The following is a 7,500-nucleotide window of genomic DNA, read 5'->3' on the forward strand; positions in this document are numbered from 1 at the left end:
TGTATAAGTATATATATCTGTATACGTATATATATATATATATATCTCTATATATATATATGTACATATATATATATACACATATATATATATATATATATATACATATATATACATATATATAAATGTATATACAATATATATATGTATATATATATGTACATATATATATATATATATATATGTATATACACATATATATATGTATATATATGTATATATACATATATATGTATATATATATATTATATATATATATATATATATATATATTATATATATATATATATATATATATATATATATATATATATATATATAATGCAGAAACCACAGGGCCAGATGTCCCTGTGGACTTTTCGGTCACATTGTTGTGCTCTTTTGTCATTGCTTTTTATTGTTCTATTATTACTATTATTATTTCCATGTGTGTATGAATATGTGTATGTATATAATCTGAAGGTTTTATGTGGCTGTAACCTTCTCCAGTTTTCTTATTTCTTTATAAATATTGTCTTCGATTTCTCTTTCTTGTACTCTGAGGATGGCGTAATAGACGAAAACGTTTAGTATTCCGAACTTTATTACCTTGTGGTTTCTGCATGATCATTTATTCACGCGTTTTTGTGATAATTTTTGCAATATATATATATATATATATATATATATATAATATATATATATATATATATATATATATATATATACCGTACATTGTGGCGTACAAGTCGACCTGGCATATAAGTCGACCTCAAGATTTTTAGCTCAAAATTCTGACTTAGGCATATACCTACCATATAGGTCGACCCCAAACATATGGTGGGCTACCAGTGGCCCAAAACTTACCTAGGTCCACCGGTAAATGAAATAAAGCTATAATAAACTTACCTAGGTCTACCGGTAAATGAAATAAAGCTATAATAAACTTACCTAGGTCTATCGGTAAATTAACTAAAGCTATAATACTATGATACATTTTTGTATTGTGTTGTATAGCAAACACCAGCAGTTACCGCATATTGTATCGGTATAACTTATGAACATAAAATTCGTCAAGTCAACATTACCTCCTATAAAATATTACCGTAATACCATAGATAGAAGATCATTCCAAGTAGTTTTTAGATAGTACTGCTGCGTATTGCACTCTTATTTTATTGTAAAACACAGTATGACTGTACCGCACACCCGCCATTTGCATTAGTAGTGTAAACAATCTGTGACGTCACGCTACCAACCTGTCCGATGATGGTTGAGGTTTTGCTTTTGCAACGGGTCTTCATATAACATCTGTGCTTCAGCCTCTCGATGTTTGTCTAAATAAACCCTTTAAAGACAATATTCGTTCAGAGTGGAATAAATGGATGATGGAGGGAGAAAAGTCATTTACGAAGGGTGGCAATATGCGTGTACCTCTTGTTTACAACTCGTTGGTAAAGGTTTGCATTTTAGCCCCGCCCTATAAGTCGACCCCTAGATTTGGAAAGATTTTTAGGCTTAAAAACTCGACTTATACGCCGCAAATTACGGTATATATATATATGTATATATATATGTATATATATGTACATATATATATATATACATATATGTATATACATGTATATCACTGTCCAGTAATGTCGTTACACATTAGTAATTGCACTAAGAACCCACTATTATTTGGATTTAAGAAAAGAAGAAAATAACAGATTTCCGTATATTTCGATCACTTGCTGTGATCCTCTTCACGCGGAATACATAGACAAGAGAACATACACATATTATATACAGATGAGAGAGATAAAGTTAGGGAACATGGACAAGTCAACTCATGTGGCATCTATAATGTTGTGCGGGTTATGTGGTAAATCGTCCGCTTTTACAATATGGGGAAATAATTTATCAACTGCCAAGGTGGTTATGTAATCTGGTGACCATTGGCCTTTTGAGATGTTAAAATTCGGGAATTGTTTTATTAAGGAAGATTCAATTATTTTCCTTTTGTAACTACATTTGGATTTGAAAATGGTTTTTGCCTCGTCCCAATTTATTCTGTGATTGTTGTTGGCTACGTGTTGAAATACCGCGGAGTTATGTTGAGCATATTTAACTGAGTTTTTATGTTCTTTAATTCTCGTTTTTAATTCTCTGCCCGTTTGTCCCCAGTACACTTCATCACAATCTGAGCAAGGTAATTTGTAAACTCCGGGATTTATGTCTTGTGTTGGTCTGTGATGAACGTTAACTACTTTTCTGAAAAGATTGTTAGGATAACTAAAAATAATATTTACGTTATCTTTTGGCAACATTTGAGAGAAATTATTGATGGACTGGTTAAAAGGAAGTTTTAGGCAGTGTTTGTTCCATTTTTTATGTTGAGATGGATGGGAAGGGGATTTATAATAACTGATTTTATGTCCTGCAGAAGTACCGTCTCGAAATATTCCATATATAAATTTGCTAGCACTGGAGAGAGATTGGATCCCATTGAACAGCCAAATTTTTGCTTGTAGTACCTATCATTGAACGAAAATACATTTGTGCCAGCACATAATTTTGTCAAATTAATTATTTTATTTACTGAGATGGGAAGTTGATCTTGATAGTATTGTAATTTATTTTCCAGGAACTATAAAATTTCTGCTACATTGATGTTCGTGAATAAAGACACTATGTCTAGGCTTAACAATTTACTACTTCCCGGAATATGATGACTTTTGATCTTATTTATAAAATCTTCAGAATGTTTGATGTGTGATCCAGAAAAACACCCTACGAACGGTGATAATATATTCGTGAGCCATTTTGTTATCTTACTAGTGCAAGAACTTCTATTAGATATAATGGGTCTAAGAGGGGTGTTTTCTTTATGTATTTTAGGGAGGCCATAAAAATTGGGTAACTGTGGGTTAGTGACTAACAAGTTTTTAAAAATATCATTTCCCAAAATGTTGCGTGCCTTTCTATTGAAATCTGAGACGGTACTTTTGAGAGGGTTTTTTGTCAATTTTTCATATGTTTCAATGTCATTTAAAAGATCAAAAGCAGGACATAAAACCCCACGGAATGTTCTGGTATAGATATGTAGATGACATCTTCACGATTTGGGAAGGCCTATTGTTCAAGTAGGTGTTGCCCGGAGGCCGGGTCTTTGGGTCACTATGAACAATTGTATGTCACTTGCTTGAGACCTGGAGGAACAATAGATGGTCCCAGGAGAGTTGGCTGGAGGACGTTGGAGTACTTACCTCCCCATATGCGTGTATGCGTGCGTTTGCACGCTGGACATCGAAGTGGTGATAACAAATGCTCGGCCAGCTACTACTCACTGTCCTCAGTGAGACTAGTACTCATGAAAGATAAGAAACAATACAAGGCCTTTCGCAGAACCTTGGTATAAAGATACATACACACAATGCTGGAATAAATGTGGTATCGGGAAATACGTATGGATAAAATGAAATATATTTAATTGTATCAGGATGCGGAAGTAGACATTATTTCCGTTCACCTAGGCAAAAATATACATTTATGAAGTTGTCACTCGATTGCGAAGAGGTTTTGGTGGAGAGGGTTGGTGATGGTCCTCTATTGCATGAGTAGTGTTTGTGAAAGGACAGTCTCTATGTCGAGGCCACGGGGGAATCTTTAGATGTGATCTTTGTGGAAGACGGTCTCCGTAAGATCGTGCAAAATGAGTGCTTTGACTTTGTTCTTTGACTTATGTCCAATGATACGATAGGGTCCAGAGAATTTAAGGGAGAGCTTTGAGGTGGGGATGTGGTTAAGGGTGTAAATAATGTCTCCATTTTAAAAGGTACAATCTCTGGCTGACTTGTTATGCAAACGGACCATTTTGTCCTGAGTTAGATGAAGAGTATTATTCATTCTTTTGAAAAGATTATTAAAATTTGCTACTTTGACCCTGACATAATAATTGAAATTGTAAATGGGACATCCTTCTGAGAGAAGATGATATGGGAGCCGTTTGTTCGAGCCAGAGAAGACAAAATGAGAAGATTCCGATATTCACCTGTTAATGGAACTATCTATACAAGCTTGAATCATGGGGGCATGTTCATCCCAAGAAGGGCGAAAATCAGAAGAAGGCAGAGGCAGAGCATGCATGCCGACAGGAGACCTTTTGGTCCATATCTAGGTCGGATGCCAAAAAATGATGAATTCATAAAAATCTATGTCAATTAATAAAATACATTCAATTAATAAAATACATTTAATAATTAATAAAATACATTTAGAAGCTGTCGAAGAACACTGAGAATCTTTCTATTTTGGCGTTCAACTAAGCCATTTGAACCAGAGTTATAAGCAGTAGTGTTGCATTTCCTGAATTGAAAGTAATTACAAATGTGCGAAAGAATCTCATTGATTGAATTTAGTTCCGTTGTCAGAAATCAGAGTTTTAGGTGTAGTAAAAGGGCATATGAAATTTTCAAGTTTTCCTGAAAGATTCTTTCCTTTGAATAGGTATAAGATTGGTTGTTGATCTGTATATATATATATATATATATATATATATATATATATATATATATATATATATGTGTGTGTGTGTGTGTGTGTGTGTGTGTGTGTGTGTGTGTGTGTGTGTGTGTGTGTGTGTGTGTGTGTGTGTGTGTGTGTGTGTGTGTGTGTGTGTGTGTGTGTGTGTGTGTGTGTGTGTGTGTGTGTGTGTCTTGTAACAAAGATGATCTCTTTGAAATGTTTGAGTGCGTCTATAAATGCTAATGCTTCTATATCTGTGACTGAGTAATTTCACTCGTGTTTGTTGAGTGTGCGACAGGCACAGGCAATTTGTCTGATTTTTGTGTCGTGTTGTTACATTAGGTTCCAAAATGATGACATATCTTGTTTCAGTGCGGAATGTGTGGAAACTGTGTACTGACATTATGTTAACTGGGGAACCCGTGTGGAGAGAGATTGACCATTTGGTATTGCTAGAAGTCACATTGAAAGTTAAGGAATGGGAAGATACGTCTAAGATATCCAGGGTATACACCAGTAGAGTTGATGCTTGAATATCTGTCTCGTCCGCCGTTCCGTTCGTCTTTCACTTTTAACTTTCACCGCTTTGTTTCCCACTGTTTGTTATAAGTGATTTGTCTTCAATCGAGGATGAATTAAATAGAGAGATTTTTCCATCTGTATCTTTCTTAAGTTGCTGCTTATAAAATGTGCTACTCTCAGGTACACTCTATGAATCCCCCGAGAACACGCATTTTAGGTCCGAGGTAAGTTTTGCATTGACATAGTGATAATTTAGTCCAATGATCTTTAGCTTTATGTTTAAGATCCTCCCCAAAGGGCAATCGTGAAACAATTGAAGTTTCTTCTCCTCCACCCTTTCTCCAATCAGACTCGTTGTTACAAATCTATATGCAATATTGTTTACTTAAGCAATCTCATATCGCTGCATAACCCACTTAGGTTACAAGTAGTTAGCAAAAAGCAAAACATATACGTCATACATCAGCAATAAAATCGTGTCCCCGGCTACTGTTGATAAACATCACTCTGAGAGCAAGCTTATTCAATTCCTTGCCTTCTCGCCTTCAGGTATTATATACATAAATAAACTACAGAAATATAACACTCGTCATCTACCCCTCTTTCTATCTATTATCTACCAGCCTCTTATAATCTGGGTATAAAGTAACTGTTCTTGGTGTGCAGTGAGTCTTTGTATTCTGTAATCACAAACGAGATTTGTTATATGAATGCCCTTCATGAAATGTGTTATGTGAATGCCTTGCAAGAGATGTGTTACGTGAATGCCTTGCAGGAGATGTGTTACGTGAATGTCTAGAACAGCGTTTCTCAACCTTTTTACCCTTGCGTAACCTTTAGAATAAATTGCATGTCTCAAGGAACCCCTGCACAATATATATATATATGTATATATATATATGCATACATATATATATATATATATATATCATCTCTTTCTCATTTGATTTTCATCGTAATAATAGGTTAGATAGGATGATGTCTATATTACATTATTACAATAACCAAGAATATGTCGTGCGTGTTTAATTATATTACGTATAATGTTGAATCAATTTTGACCTCTTTTTTGTGTTGTGTGCGCCATGATTGCAAGTTTTTGCTAAAGAGTATAGGGGAGAAAGTGCTACAAGTGGCTCAAATGTAGCAAAGAACTTTTTAAATTGTTGTACGAATTCCTGATATTCGTATGTTTCCTTAAATAAACCAGACTGAATGACGTCACCAGCTAATGTGTTATATATATTTTGGATATTAGTATAGATATTTTAGTCTTGTCTGTAGCATTTCTTCATGTCTCTGATTCAACTTCAGAGAGGTATTTGTATACAGGGATGTTCTTGCCATTAACGAGAGGTAATGTTGACTACGGTGATAAGGATTTGTGTTGTCATGGTGTTTTGAGTAGCAGGTGAATTTTCTTAAGAGTTGTTATTAGAGAGAAGGGACATGTTTGGTGTATTTGAATTAAGAGTAGAGTGCCTTCGTGTACAGGGTCGGTATGTCAAGTTATAGAGGGTTTTTGACACGTTTATATACAAAATGATCAGGGAAATGGGTCATGACCGGGTTGCTCCTAGGCAATAATGAGAACAGAAAAATATCTACTTACTCAAGATGATGTCGTAGCGTTAGTAAAAGAAAGTAATGCAGTGGGACGTCGTGAATGCTGGAGAATGCAGCGAAGATGATTTTTCACGTAGTAGATACTGGAGGATGCAGCGAAGCAATTCAGAGGTGCTTCGTAGTAGGAGGATGCTGGACGATGCAGTTAAGAGGGGTTGCCTCGTATTGATGTTTGGCGATCCAGGAGAGCGGGATCTGTGCCTCGAGTGTGATGCTGGATTCCCGCGAAGATTGTAGAGTTGGGAAATGGCTATGTTCAAACGGTGCCGATGTCGTAGAGTTGTAGCTTCGGATGAATTGTAGAGTTGTTCCTTCGGATCCCACGCTGGGCCACCAGAATGTAGATCTATAGTTCTATCTACATTTAAGCTACTGTTGTTTGTGAGAGACTAAGCGGGCTCTTTTCTTTACTGTTCCAGTATTCTTTCTGTTTTATACATACAATGCAACCTCCAAAGTAACCTCGGGGATTGCCAGATTTTACATACATATATACAAATTTATACTGGTGCCATATATTGATCGAGTACACACACACACACACAAATCATCGCGTCGGGTTTGAGCGATGATGACAGGCGCAGGACAGGCAACCTTCTCATTGTAGTCAAAGAGCGCGGTCCCTTTTGTCCGATTCAGGTGTCAGGGCGTTTTCCCCTAAACGATGGCGAGGTCTATTGTTAAAGCAAGTGTTGCCTGGAAGTCGGATCTTCGGGTCACTAGAAACAATTGAATATACCTTGCTTGAGATCTGGAGGAACAATTGATGGTCCCTGGAGAGTTTGTTAGAAGACGTTGGAGTACTTCTCGTTTCATATGTGTGCGCGCGTGCGCACGCTGGACATCAAAGGGGTTGATAACAAA

This window comes from Oratosquilla oratoria, chromosome 21 (genome assembly GCF_046742065.1).
Source record: "Oratosquilla oratoria isolate Oo_2021 chromosome 21, ASM4674206v1, whole genome shotgun sequence".
NCBI classification, from domain to species: domain Eukaryota; kingdom Metazoa; phylum Arthropoda; class Malacostraca; order Stomatopoda; family Squillidae; genus Oratosquilla; species Oratosquilla oratoria.